General features: G+C 42.7%; 1 protein-coding gene across 1 annotated transcript in view; it reads left to right on the top strand.

Annotated features, from left to right (window-relative positions):
* LOC120100960 (uncharacterized) overlaps nucleotides 1-14,293 on the top strand; it is a 75,788-nt gene extending 61,495 nt beyond the window's left edge. Inside the window, exon 5 of the transcript XR_015672629.1 lies at nucleotides 12,197-14,293. The gene's annotated coding sequence lies outside the window, so the exon portion shown is untranslated. The remainder of the gene's footprint in view (nucleotides 1-12,196) is intronic.
* The last annotated feature ends 260 nt before the right edge of the window (nucleotides 14,294-14,553 follow it).

The raw sequence follows: 14,553 nt of genomic DNA, 5'->3' as shown, positions 1-14,553 counted from the left end.
AAATACCCATTCCTTCTATTTTCATAGCTTTTTGTCTCTAAAAAATATTTACATATGTGAGCTCATTTAGTGCCCAAATGTTTGACATTCATTCACATTTTAAAACTAATGGCATTTTAAAAAGTAGATATGAAATAGAACCAATTTGGAAAAGCATATAAGTTGACCTTACAATTTTTAAGGTTTGATTTTTATGGGGTGAAAATGATGAATTCGTTCCTTTAGAAGAAATGATGTATTTATATTTAAAAGTGGTTGGCACGAAGATCTCGGTTCTCAGCCTGGGCGGGAGATGTGTAGTTCTCGGCGTGGTATTATGTGAACCTGTGTCTGATAGCCTAGGTTGAAGTTAAAAGGGTGTCTTCAAAGGAGAGGTCCAAGCATATTTCTCTAGTCACTCCTGAATGTTCGGGAACAGTGGCCGATAGCCTGCAAGGCTCTATAGAGTCTCAGGATGTCCTTCAGTGACTTTTCTGAGTTCGTCAGACTTGCTGTCACCCACAGCTGTTGCACACGCTTAGTTGTTCCCAGTGTCCCAATGTAGAAGAGGGTCAGAACCACAGGCTGCCACACAGGCCTCAGTAACTTCCCATCTGATTGTGGAGTTGTGCTGGGGCAGAAAGTGCTGGCCACCACCTTCCTCTGACACTCTGGAGACCATGGAGAGGGGAACAATGGAAGAACAGACAATCAGAACTGGTTCAGATGAGATGGGTAAACACTCAGTCCTTGGCAATGGCCAAGTAAGGGTCGAAGGGGCCATTGGCAGGGGCAGTATTATTTAAAGGATCAGCATATCCATCGTGGTTATCAAAGTGCATTTTGTCACACATTTAGAAAGAAAACATACTCTGTTTGAAGAATTCCACCTAGGAAAATGGAACAGAAGGCAGGAAAGACTCTTCATGTGGGAGGAAATTCCAGTTCCATCTGGTTTAAAAAAAATAACTTTGACCACAATGTCTTTCAAAAGGCTATCAGGATTCAAGCATTACATCATCCCAAGGGCCTCTGATTGGCTGGCTGACTGGCGTTTGAATCTATCTAGCCCTTTCCCAGTCCAGTGCCTGTGCTGACTCTGGGACCACAAGTTCTCTTTTTTGTGTGTTGGCCCTCAGTATTTGGGCAGAGATCATTTCCAGAAGGCTTCTTTCTGCAAACCCTTCTCCCCCGCTTACGTGTTCTATGAGTAGAGTGTCAAAAAAGTTATTTCAAATGGCTTTGTTGCTATGTAATTGCAAAAACAGCATCACTGAGAGAAATCTTTCAATAAAAGCCTTTGGAAAAATAGAGAGCATCAAGCCATTATAGCTCACCTCCCCACGTCTCAGTCTTCTCTCTCGTGGCCACGCTCCTGGGTTCTGGATTAACATTTGTGTCAGATTATGTACCTTGCCCTGTCATTACGGATGGATATTAAAATTATAGGCTTTATACATAAGCAACCACTTTAGAAGAAACTGAAGTAACTGTATAAGGCTGCCAAAGAGCGAGTGTTTTGGTGAATGGTGACAATTTTGAGTGCTTTTCACTTCATGAAGACACGGCAGTGATGTGGTTAATGACTTCAGAAAGCCTCCCGCGCTGGATTGACATACAGGTTTCCCGTGATATAACCAGGTAGACACCCAGACAGTCACTGTGGGTTAGGCACAGGAGCTTGGAAGTTGTGGGAGTCAGGGCTGTTATCTTGATTTATATCAAGTTTACTTCTTTCTCGGGATGCTATAGAACACATATGTTTAACAGTTTCAAAGCTAAACTTGTCTATATTTCAATCATTTTCTTTTGTTTGTTTTAGATAATGTTCTTTGAGGTTGGTGAAGGCAAGTCTAGGAATCGCAAAGCCAAATCAGAAGTGATCAAAGACAAATCAAATGGAGACAGGAAAGTAGGTCCAGCATAGAGAAACATGAGGATGAGGATGTGCACCTCTGACCTCATACTCTTTGGTAATAGGGCTGATGGCTAAGATAAAACTAGACCAAATACTAGGGAGGAACCAGCTGCTTTGTGGGTTGTCAATCGTGAAATGTTTACTCTCCTGTTTGGTTTCACTGGAAAGAACCATAAGGTTTGGACCCACCTTTTAGGATTTATTTTCCCAAACTATGAAGAGGAAGGTAAAAGACTGAAACCCCAATGGCTTATCTGTAGAGGAGACAAGAAGATGAGGCAGAATGGAGCAAGCATCCAGAAAGGATTAGCCATCCTCTCACCCTACAGTACATAGGGACGTGCCTTTCAATGTGTAATTGGTAGTTGGCTCAATCCTGAATACTTTACCACAATTATCTTTGTGAAGGCTAAATTTGCCTATTCTTACCAGGCTTAACAATGTTCTCTTGTTATTTGTGACAACTACAACCATTTTCTTTAGATGAAAAATGTAAACATTTTATTTTTTCAAACAAGATAATTTCAAATGATGGAAGATAGCAAAGAGTCATGAATAGGTATAGTGCACGAGAAGTTGGGGGTGCTGTGAGTCCCCTGGCTCTAGAGATACCCACTGTGTATTGTTGGCTCACAAATCAGCACAGTCCTGTGACTCAGGATTCACATCCCTCTGACCAATGTACTTGGGCACCCTACAAACCCTTTCATTCAGTATGGCCTGTGTGTGTCTCAGCTTTGGCATTTGTCGACTTCCTGCCTCACCCAGAGTAGAACTAGCATCATCTCTACGAAGCCTGATCTTGCCTAGAACTTGCAGCCAACCTGAGGTGCTGAGGTGACAGGTGGGCGTTCACATACCTCACATTAACATCGTCTTCCACCAGGAACACTGAAGGCCTCCTAGAAGGTCTGATGTGAAAACCATTTCTGGATTGGAGGCTCCCAAAGCTCAGATCTATCAGTCATACTGAAAAGAAGAATGGAAACAAACCAGCCCACGGCTATGAGCAGTATCCTACCCTTGCCAGGAAGAGAAAGGGACACACAGGCATATGGGAGGTGTCAAGCAGTGATGTGGTCACCAACATGGGTGACTTGAGGGTCTTGACCTTTGTAGTACCTTTACAATGGCTGGTCATTCATATGTCATGGTGGGTATACCGTAGAGTTCCTTTTTTGTGACAAATGCCTGAGAGGAAATCACCATAAAGGGGAAACATTAATTTCCACTCAAGTTCTCAGAGATTTGAGGATATAGCTGGCTGGCTCTTATTTCTGAGCTGTGGTAAAGATCAACGATATTATTGTGGGAAGGCACGGTAGAGCAAGACAGCTCACCTCATAATGGACGAGAGAGAGAGAGAGAGAGAGAGAGAGAGAGAGAGAGAGAGAGAGAGAGAGAGAGAGAGAATGTGAAATAAGGAAAAAAGGACATTTGAAAGTCATGTCCCCAGTAACTACTTCCTCCAGTTAGGCCCTATCTCCCACAATTCAAATACCACCAGTTGGGGACTAAGCCTTCCTACCTGTGAGCCTTTCAGAACACTTCAAATCCAAATCCTAACAGGATGGGGCCATGACCTTAGGCTAGGTGGGTCTCTAGGGGAGAGTCCTAGTTCGGGGCTCAGCTGACAGCTATAAATGGCCAATCCTTGTGGCAGCTGACAGCGTTCTTCTTAGCCACAGTAGATCTGGGCAGCATCCACTACAATGCTGCTGAAGATTTCCCAGCAAAATTCTAAGATAACTTCAAACTGTAAGAGCTTTCTGTCCTTTCAAAAATCATCAAAGCAAAAGCAGGGCGATTAAAAACTTCAGTGGACTCTTACTGGCCAAGAGTGGTGGCAGACCTCTCAAAATATCATAAAGTGGGACTCTTATTCAAAACTTAACTACTTCAGCTGTAAACAAATGTCTTTTCCTAAAACAGACAGTTGTTAGCCTGCAGGGACCTTTTGCTTTTGTTAATCTGTTCGGTGGTGGGGCACAGAGGAAGGGATGCAGTATATCCCTACCACATTTTGCTTGAGGAAGAAGAGATTGGATTAACTTTTACTCGCACCTCCCTGTTTTTGAGAATGAAGGCTTCATTCTAGATCTTTCTGCTTAAGATGGGCAGAATGCACTGCCAAACGCAGATGCATTAGAGTCTCAGAGCGGAATCTAAATTCTGACCGTGGGTTTGGGACAACGCCTTATATGGCGTGGCTCTTCAGAGCCACTTCAGGCTGCTATGGGTTCATCGTGGCCTTGCCTGGGATAATCAGAGGCTGCCTGAAATTGAGGAGGTGAAGCAAGGAGATACGTGTGGCTAATGTTGAAGAAAAGCATTTTTATGTCTGTTAACATTTATGGTGTCCGATTGAGTGGGTTAGCAAAATAAAGACAGCTGGCAGCCGACTAATGCGAACGCTGACAATGCCTCCAAAGGCTGCATCCACTCATCCCAGGTTCTGCAGCTCGACTTCCCCTACGACGCCCAGTCAAATGTTACTCAGTGACCCCGAAGAGATGAGCAATTTATGATGGATCAGGAATCAGGATTAAGCATACATTCATCATGGAACGAGGAATCAGAAACTTCATTTAATGTGTAACTGTGATGTTTGTCTGGGACCGGCGGGATCATTACTTTGCAATCGCTCCTTGTGTTAGGAAGCAGGGATTGATTAGCCCAGGGTCATTAAGTCCATCCCCTGCCCCTAGGCTGTACAGTTTGTGTAAATGGTTCCAGCTGGGTAGGTCTATGCTGTTCTCAAGGAGCTCCTGAAGAGGAAATTATGTGATATCCAGAGGAGCGCACATTGTGAGGGTCCCACAGCCCCCAGAGCCAACAAGTTCTTTGTCAAGTTTAAGGCTGTCCTGAAACCTATGCTCTCTTACCAGCTGACACTCGCTAGAGGTTAGACATAGGATGGCCATTCTTTTTACTTCATTTTTACTAATATATGGGGGAGATGGAAACATGTCTCTTGACATTGTTCATGAGGCTGTTGGGAAGATCACGGAAGACAGTGAGGGTTGGGGACACGGCTTAAGGTAAGAGTGCTTTCTGTACAGGCACAAATCTCCAGCACCCACTGTTTCAGCCATTCAAGGCTGGATACCCATCTGTAACCCAGGCGCTGTGTGTGTATGTGTGTGTGTGTGTGTGTGTGTGTGTGTGTGTGTGTGTGTGTGTGTGTGTGTGTGTGTATGTGGTGGGGGGTGGAGACAAGAGGATAGTTGGAGCTTGCTGGCTGGCCATCAGCCTTGGTCCAGGTTTACTCAAAGACACTGTCTCAGGAAGTAAGACAGAATTATAGAGTAAACCATCCAATCTTCTCTGGCCTTGGCACATCATGCATTTGGTATATGCACCTGCACATACACATACACCCAGACATAGACACAGATGTGTACCCTTCCCCCTCCACACACAACACACACTCAAACATACAAATAAGAGGACATGGCTGTGCAGAGAACCGCTATGGTTTTTATGCTAGTTTAAGACTCAGTAATCCTAGGAAACATATTGAGATCAATTAGACACAATTAAGAGCCGGTCAGGACAAGGACAAGTAGAACGGTAGACAGGAGAACATCTCAGTGAATTAGCTTAAGGATAGCCAGGATCATACAGGAGAGCCTGAGAGCACAGGTTTCGGATGGAGTCCCTGTTGCCTGAGGTTGAACATGTCGCACACCTCACAGGGTTATGCTCCGAGTCTGCGTATCGTTACAGTAGGATGCTGATCATTGCTAAGCACTATGGGTTGTCATGAGAATCACTGCTTCATTTCGGTGCTTATTTTTTTTCTCCCACTAATTTTTTGTTTCCTAGCTCTATGACCAGCACAAACCAGTTGGCACCTGGCTGAATCCAAATACTCTTAGGGACCGTGCGAGTTTGGTGTTGAACCAGAAACCCACCCACTCGCCCACATGTGTTTCCATATTGCACAATGAAAAATACATCCTAGCCTCAAGCCTCTGATAAATGATGGCGAGTTTTTATTTTTTTCTCAACACTGGAATTTTTCTAATGTCTGATAAATGTCTTTCATAATTCACCCAAGTTTTTTTTTTTCCGAGTATAAGAGCACATCCATTATAAAGCTGAGATATGAGCGTTCCCTGGGTTCTGCCAACTGACAGGACCTACCCCTGCTTTACTGGCATTCAAATTGAGCTGTTTTGTTCTCTCTGCCCAATGGGCTACACTGATACCCTGAAAGAGTTGTGACCCTCTTTCCCTTGATACTTGGACACAATTCGTCCTGTCTCTTTCACCCTTGGAGAGCTACACAGCTGGTCTGCAGGAAAGCCGGTATCATTTTTATGATAAATGAAGGCTTTCTTGAAGTATCGCCTCCTCCTGCTATGAGCATAATGCCCCCTCCAAGGACTATAAAGTTCTTAGCTGCAACCATGACTCGGCCGTTTCTGCTCCTTGCTGTTTGTTTTTATTTTTTCATTCTAAGGTTTGGGTATATCTCTCTACTTCATTTTCTCTTTGATTCCCGGGGCTTTACGGCAGTCTGTCGAGGCTTCTGTCTTTCAGGAACTTAAAAAAAAAGTTTTATTTTTGCCTTTTGGTAGTGAATGGAGGCTTAAATAAAGAGCACATTGTGAAGACTGAAAATAACTCAATGGAATATGCAACATTTGCGACAGTGCCCTGTGCAATTCCCACCGAATCCCACAGTAACACTATGTGCTGGGCGGCGGGAAGGTCGGAAAAGTGAGCGTCAAATGGTGTTTTGTTCACTTTCATCTCTGGGCAGGTGACAGGGCCGGAATTCAAAGTCAAGTCCTCTGATTGCTTCTCCTGTCTTTTCAACTAGATCACAGTGTTTCTCGTTAACTGAAACTCATAATAATAATAATAATAACAACAATAATAATAGTAATAATATGTATTTGACACACGTTTAACACACACACAACAGTTACAGGCACAAGGTGTCTACAAATTGTCGACCAAGTGAACCATCAGGAATCTAAGTGATCTCAGTTGCTTTTCCCTCTCTTCTGATCACTCCTAACACTCCACAAATGTGGGCTTTAGCTGTGCCTACAATGTGGTTATTCTGTTCGTTTACATAAGTTGCCATGGATGTTGGGAGTAAGCAGAAGAGGGTGAAAAAGAGGCTGAGATTAGATTCCAGACAGTTCATTTTGTAGACACTTTGTAGACGCCTTGAGGAAGGTTCTGTCTTGATGCCAGTCAGGCTGGGATAGCGGAACAAGCCAGGGGGTGGAGAATGGAAAGCCACTCATTTTTATTTCATACAGTTGTTTTCTTTGCATGTGTGTGCATGTGTGTGTGTGTGTGTGTGTGTGTGTGTGTGTGTGTGTGTGCACGTGTGCGTATGCATTTCTTGATTCTAGAAATTAAAAAGAAAGTAGATGCCTCCGAGAAGAGTTTTAAATTTATGTAGTAGTTAGTGGGTGTTGAAGCTCTGATTATTTTTTTTGTACCTGAGCTGGTGGTGGTTAGATATCTGGGCAAATATTAGTCAGATGTGTCTGCATTCTTTGGATGGAATTAACAAATAAGTACCCTGAGTGAAGTTGATGTCCCCCCCTAATAGAGGTAGCCTCTGCTGGGACTTGAATGTGTACCCCAAGGTTCATGTGTTGGAATTTAAGTCCTCAAGGCAAGAGTGTTGATAGATTGGATCCTTTAGAGGTGATTACGTCATTGGGGGGGATGGGTTCATGGATTATCATAGGAACGAAGTCGTTATCGGGAAGATGGGTTTGTTATGAAATCGGTTGGACTCACTCTTGCTGTGCCATGCCACCAGTCATGCTAGGACATGGAAGGCAGGCCCTTACCAGATTCACCTTCTCTAAATTGTCCTTTCTCACCACCGGATGGTAAGAAGCAAGTCAAGTTAGCTTATCCAAGGGAAGACAAAAGAGAAGGAAAAAAAAAACCTCTGACTTTCCCATCAGTCAGAAGGGATTCCTGTAGCCTGACAGTTGGAACTAGAATGCTGATCTCTTCCATAAAACCTGAACGAATCAAGGACCAAGTCACATTTTACAGACTCAGGCTACTTTTAGGAATATATGTATATGTATGTACATATACATATATGTATTGAGAATAATGAATGAAAAAAAAGAGGCCGTGAATATGAAGGAGAGCAAGGAAGGACACACGGGGGTTGGAGGGAGGAATGATGTAATTATGATTTCACAAGTAAAAGAGAAGGAGCCTTCTGAGGCTACAGGTGTTCCTGTGAGCAAGAGCTTTGCTGGACTTTTTCAGTGTGTATTATATGACTAAATTGCTTATCCAGTTATTCAACCCACCACATCAAACCGAAAACCACATTTCATTTTCCCTTGTTCATCCCATAGCTTCAGAGTACTTTGTTTTACCTTCAGTATTAGTGAGCGTACCCAAATCCAAATAAGAAACTGTCCTGGTAAAAGCCACAAACTTAAATCAAAATGTAATATTTGGGGTATTTTTAACTGATTTTTCATTAGCCATTGCTGTTAGTTTGCCTTGTGATTTAGAACAAATATTCACTTTCAGTTCTAACAAAAAGAAGAGAAGACAAACAAAATAACGGAATGGAAATATTAGCTCCTCTGGAGTTTCATCCCTGCTGGGTTTTGAACTAGAATTATTCCATCTCGTCCCCTCTTCCCCTCCCTCTCCCTCTCCCTTTTCCCCTCTCCTTCTTCCTCCACCTCCTCCTCCTTTATCTCCTATCTTCTTCTCGTCCCCATCCTTCTTCCTCTGCTACCTCCCCCTCTGTCCTTCTGCCTTCTCCTCCCCCTCCTTCCCCCTCTGTCCCCACAAGAACACGCACACAGTGACAGCATTCTTGCAGAAAGATAATGAGATGGAGAGTAAGTGTCAAATGTGGGTCACACGTGAACAAGATGAGTACCTTATGCCATTTTGGGAAGGCAGTAGGGGTCTTGCTGAGGACACTGAAGAAACAGAACACAGATGCAAAACTCACTACAGTGCTCTGGTAGAGGCATGGATATCTTTCTCAGTGTAGCTGTGCCCAATGGTGTGGGAAGCACTGTGGGTGACACTGTCTGCAGGAACTGTAGAGAGATGACGGGGAGCCTGAATAAGGCCATCGAGCAGCCTGAACAAGGGCAGTGTCAAGAAGGTGAGGTGCAAGAGGAAGAGGTGGGGAAGTCTGAGCCATGCTGACTGGGTGAGGAGGGTGGGGCACCCACAAGCTCTGAGTTTTGCCTTGAGCTTGCCCTGCCTGCTCTCCCAGAGACAACAGCAGTAGGCATTTCATTCTGACAAGTGAAACTGTACAGTTTATTTTTAAACGAAACGGGCAAGTGTTTTTCCATTCATGAGTACTTACTATAGAGCAGGCAGGGTTCTAAGATTTCGACTATGCAGATGTTCACCAAGCAGGCAAAATTTCCGGCCTCTTGCAGTTTTATTCACCTGTAATGTCAGAGCTCTGGCCTGACCATGGACAGACCAGGATCTCCTCTTGACTTCCTCAGATCATGGCTCCTGATGTTTTGAGACCCTGGATTCTAAATAAACAAGACAATTCCCACTCTGAAGAAAATATGACTATATATATATATATATATATATATATATATATATACATATGTATATGTACATATGTATATGTATATATGTACACGTATATTATACACATACATACATACACATACATGCATATATGATATACCTATGCATGACTTGAGGCCAAAGAACAACACAGAAAGAGAATTCTTCCTTCTTAATTTTGTTTAACATATCTCCTATTTTATACCCAACCATTATATAGTACTTAAGACTCCAAACTACATGTGACATCTTATTTCACACATGCTCTCAGGAGGTTAGATACTATAGGTCTAATTGTTTTCAGGTTTGAGTAGATGTGAGTGGCCAATGTGAGTGGAATTTTTTTTTTAGGCAGAATTCTGTATTTATGTTTCTATCTCACATCAGACTCCATGACCTGTCTTTTCTCCTCTCTCCCCACCAACAGGAGAAGTGAGGAGGGATCAGGGTGAGCTGGTGGCAGTGAGCTGGGTGCTAGCATTTAGCAATCATGGTCACCGGTGGGTGCAAAGAGAAGTTCAGCATGTGGGCACAGGATCATGTTTCATGCTGTAATTGGCTGTGTGCGGCTTGCCCAATCTATGTGTAATGCAGTGTGGGGGAGAAGTGTTATATGATATTAAAATTTTCTAGAGAACATTTTTCCCTCCACCTACAGAGAACCTTTAGTATGCACAGATTTTTTTTCCCCGTGAAACAGATCTCACAAGGCGGAGGCTGAGTGGCAGCTAGGGAAGGCAGCTGGAGAGAAAGGAGCAGGGTAGGAACTAAGTGCTTACTCTTCCTTTTCCAATAAGTGGGCAGGAGGACCAGCCTCCCAGAATGTTCATAAGGACAGATGCAAGGAGTCACAACCGTTTGAAAACCAGGAAACTGCTAACCGAGACAGATTCTGGCCCAGTAACACACTTTTAGAAGTTTTCTTGGAAGTGGTTAACCTCATTGGTTGAGTTGGGCTGGTACTTCTTTTTCTTTCTACATTATGGATAAAAATCCAAAAAGAGACCAAGTAATCTATAGAGATTATACAGGAGTAAATCGGAGTGGAGATTTGAACTGTGCTTGTCATTTAAGCTGTAGCCCCTCTTCCTCCCGGACTAGTAATAAATGTGTCAGTTCAGTTGTTTCCTGGCCAGCATAGGTTGTTATGGTCCTTGTCAGTTAACTGTGGCTTGTAAAATCTCAGGGTAACATATCTCAGCCTTGTCATCCACCTGGAATATCTCACCAAATCTAAGGCAAGAACTAGAGAGAAGGCTCAGTAGTTAAACTGTAGGGAGAAAGACGCCGGTTCTCTTATACGAAGCTGGGTATACTGGTACCCTGTAATCCCAGTACAAAGGCAGTTGACACAGGAGCATCCGCGGGTTCACTGGCCACCAGCCACACCTAAAAATGGTTCCAATCAGAGACTCTGTCTCAAAACACAAGGTGGCTGGCTCTTGAAGAATGACATCTGTGCACACACACTTACATACACATACACACTCATACACATAGACACACACACTCATACACACACAGACATGCGCACACACACTCACATGCACAGACATACACACACACACATAGACACACACTCACACACACCCACACAGACATGCACACACATACACACTCACACAGACAGACATACACACTCACACACATAGACACACACAGACACGTACACACACACTCACACACACAGACATGCACACACACACTCACACACACACTCACACACATACACACACACTCACACACACAGACATACACACTCACATAGACATACACACACATAGACACATACACACACAGACATACACACTCTTACACATAGACACACATACACTCACACACATGCACAGACATGCACACACACAGATATACACACTCTTACACATAGATAGACACACATACACTCACACACACACAGACATGCACACACACAGACATACACACTCACATACACAGACATACACACTCATACACACAGACACACACACACAGACACACACACACACACACACACACACACACACACACACACACGAATGCGCGAACGCCCTCTAAGTCAGGGAATAACACAGACAGGGTTAACTATACCTCCTATATTCACTTTGAGTTTCTCATCAGGACAAACAAGACATCATCCAGCACAACATGGTGGTCATAACTCATTCCATACCCATGGGCAGGAAACTGCACGGCATGGGCTACAAGTGGCAGAAGATATAAAGCCTCTGCCTCTAGCCTGAGACAATTCTTCTGGGAGGGTGGATTGAGAAGCTACACTAGGTCTGTTGAGTGCTTAAGTATTCTAGTTCTGGTATATACAGGTGGGTCATGTCTTACCAATCTCAAGCTGCTCGTAGATGTTCCTATCAAGGCCCACACTTATTTGACGTACATGGAAACATACTTCCAATGGTGCAATTCTGCAGACACTGAGGACTCAAGCCGTGTAGTTACCTGCCCATGGGTGTGGGATGCTTATGACCACCGTGTTGTGCTGGATGACACCTTGCTTGTCCTGATGAGAAACTGAAGTGCAGTGCCCTACGTTTGGACTCCCAACCATGGGATCTGGGAAATGATAAATCTGTGCTATGTAACCTCTCTAAGTCTGTGATAATTTGCCATATCACAATAAAACCAAAAATTAAAGGTTTTCTAGACCAGTGGCTAATAAACTTTGAAAAATATCTTGGCACTATTAGAGTGTTTATCTTTCTTAATTTATTCTAGGTGAAAAGAAGAGCCATCTAGAAGAGAAGAGAAAGAATTGGACTTAGTCAGATATGCTTGTATTCAAACCTTTGTTTACACCTACCCCATGTTTGGTATATGTGTCACTGTGTGCACATGCATAGATGTGCTTGGATATATACCTGCTTGGGTATGAAACATAAATAAAATTCATTATTATTAAAGAAAATTCTCAAATTATGAGGTTAAACCTTTTAAAAATTAATTATTTTACTTACTACTTTCCAAATATTGCCCCCTCCCAGTCCTCCCTTTCAGAGTTCTTTACTTCCCTGCCCTTTGTCTCTGAGAGGGTGCTCCCTCCCAGGTATCCCCTTTCCCCTGGGGCCTCAAGTCTCTACAGGATTAGGCACCTCCTCTCCTACTGAGGCCAGACGAGGCAGTCCTTGCTACATATGTGTTCGGGGGCCAACCTTTTAAAGGATATAACTATTGATTTTAGTGTATTAAGCGTGCTGAGAACATAATGTAAGTATCCAAAGCCTGCACCTATTAGCAATCCTTCCTTATCCTGCATTCTCCCCCTCGTCTCCAGCCATGGATCTACTTCCTGTCTCTGTGCATCAGCATACTCAGAAAATGCATGCAAGTACACACATGACTTTTGTGTCTTCATTTTCAAAATTAATCTGTTATGTAATAAAATGTATCATAACTATACAGTGGATTATACAACCATAAAAAAGAGCAGAAGGACTTTGTTTTATGGAATTTTTAATCTTCCAAATTAACATTTAATTCATCACGGTTTAGCTTATATTAATATTACCTCAATTTGAATGATGTTCACATACTTTCGTGTTCTAACTCTCTATTCTTGCTCCCTCATCATGTTGCTATTTCATAAATAACATGGCTACACATTATTTGCTCATTAGCAGAAACCGTATATCATTACTTTAAGAAATAGTCTCAACTGTAACAGGGAAAAGCGTAAACAAGATAAATCTGCAGTCTTTCATATTTTTCTGTATCATGGTCTTTACCCATTTCTTCATGCACACCCATTTACTGTCTAATGTTCTTTCAGTTCAATTAGGACTGCCCTTCATATTCACAAACCTAGCTCTTCCTTATCTGGAGTGTATTGAAAGATAGTTTTGCTGGATATAGAATTCTCATCTTTCTGTTTTCCTCATCATTCAACTGATTTATCCATCACTTTCCCCCTTTTTTTTGTAATGTGACGCATTAGTGTACTAATGAGTGTAATTAGTGAGTGTTTTTGTGAACTTGACACAAGCTAAGATCATCTGGAAGAGGGGATCTTAGTTGAGAAAAATGCCTCCAGCAGATTGACCTTGGATAAGCTTCAGGGACATTTTATTGATTAACGATTGATGTTGGAGGGTTGAGGCCAAAGCGCATAGTACCACTACCACTTCAGGTCTTGCTTCAGGGTCCCTTCCTTAATTTCCTGCCCTGATTTCCCTCCATAAAACTCTAGGACGGAATAAACACTATCCTCCCCACGTTGGTTTTGATCATGGTGCAAATCTCAGCAACAGAAAGCAGAACCAACAGGGACGGAGTAGCCTTGCTCCACGTCGGTGACAGGCACTGCATGGGAAATATTTGCATGAAGAATACGCGACACGGGAAGATTTCAGAAAGAGATCACGTTGACAGCAGAGCCGGGTTCCAGCTCTTTTGTTAAAAGCTTTTGTTATCAATGGAGTGCTCTAATGAGCTTGGCCCCCTCAGGGTTGCTGCCTTCTCTTTCCCAGTGTAGGGTTGTTATGGGGAGATGAATTTTAGCCTGAGACTCTATTTTCCACTTTCCCCCCTTGTATCTAAGGGATCGTGTTACTTTTACCAGAGTATGTAGATCCTGAGTATAGGACACTAAGAAATGTTGAAGATACTGGAACTCTAAATATAGGGGGATCTAGGATTCTGTATCAGTATACCCATTGGACTTTTAAAATTTGTTTTTGTTTTGTTTTATGTTTTCTCTTTGAGAAAAATTAATTTTACTGATTAGTTATTGTATAACTGTTGTTTTGTTATATGTCAAATAGGATAGCCCTAATTCAAATAGTTAACCAATAAAAAGGTTCACTTGACCAATACATGTATATACTAGAATATATGTATTATATATAATAGTATGTAGAATATATATTTCTATATATATGTATATATACATTGCTGACACTGCTAGGCTTTGAGGATCTCATTGTGAGCATCTCCACTATATAGTCAGCCAATCTGAGCTTATCTACCTGGGCCATCACAATTAGCTAGTAAAACTCTTTGGTCAGAAGGAAGAACTCATATTTGTCAGGTTGAGGTTGATGACTTGTCCCCCCAAGGAGAAGACCATCCTAAGAGCA

This window comes from Rattus norvegicus, chromosome 2, assembly GCF_021556685.1.
Source record: "Rattus norvegicus strain SHRSP/BbbUtx chromosome 2, alternate assembly SHRSP_T2T, whole genome shotgun sequence".
Lineage (NCBI taxonomy): Eukaryota > Metazoa > Chordata > Mammalia > Rodentia > Muridae > Rattus > Rattus norvegicus.
This window is presented reverse-complemented; position numbering and strand designations above follow the sequence as displayed.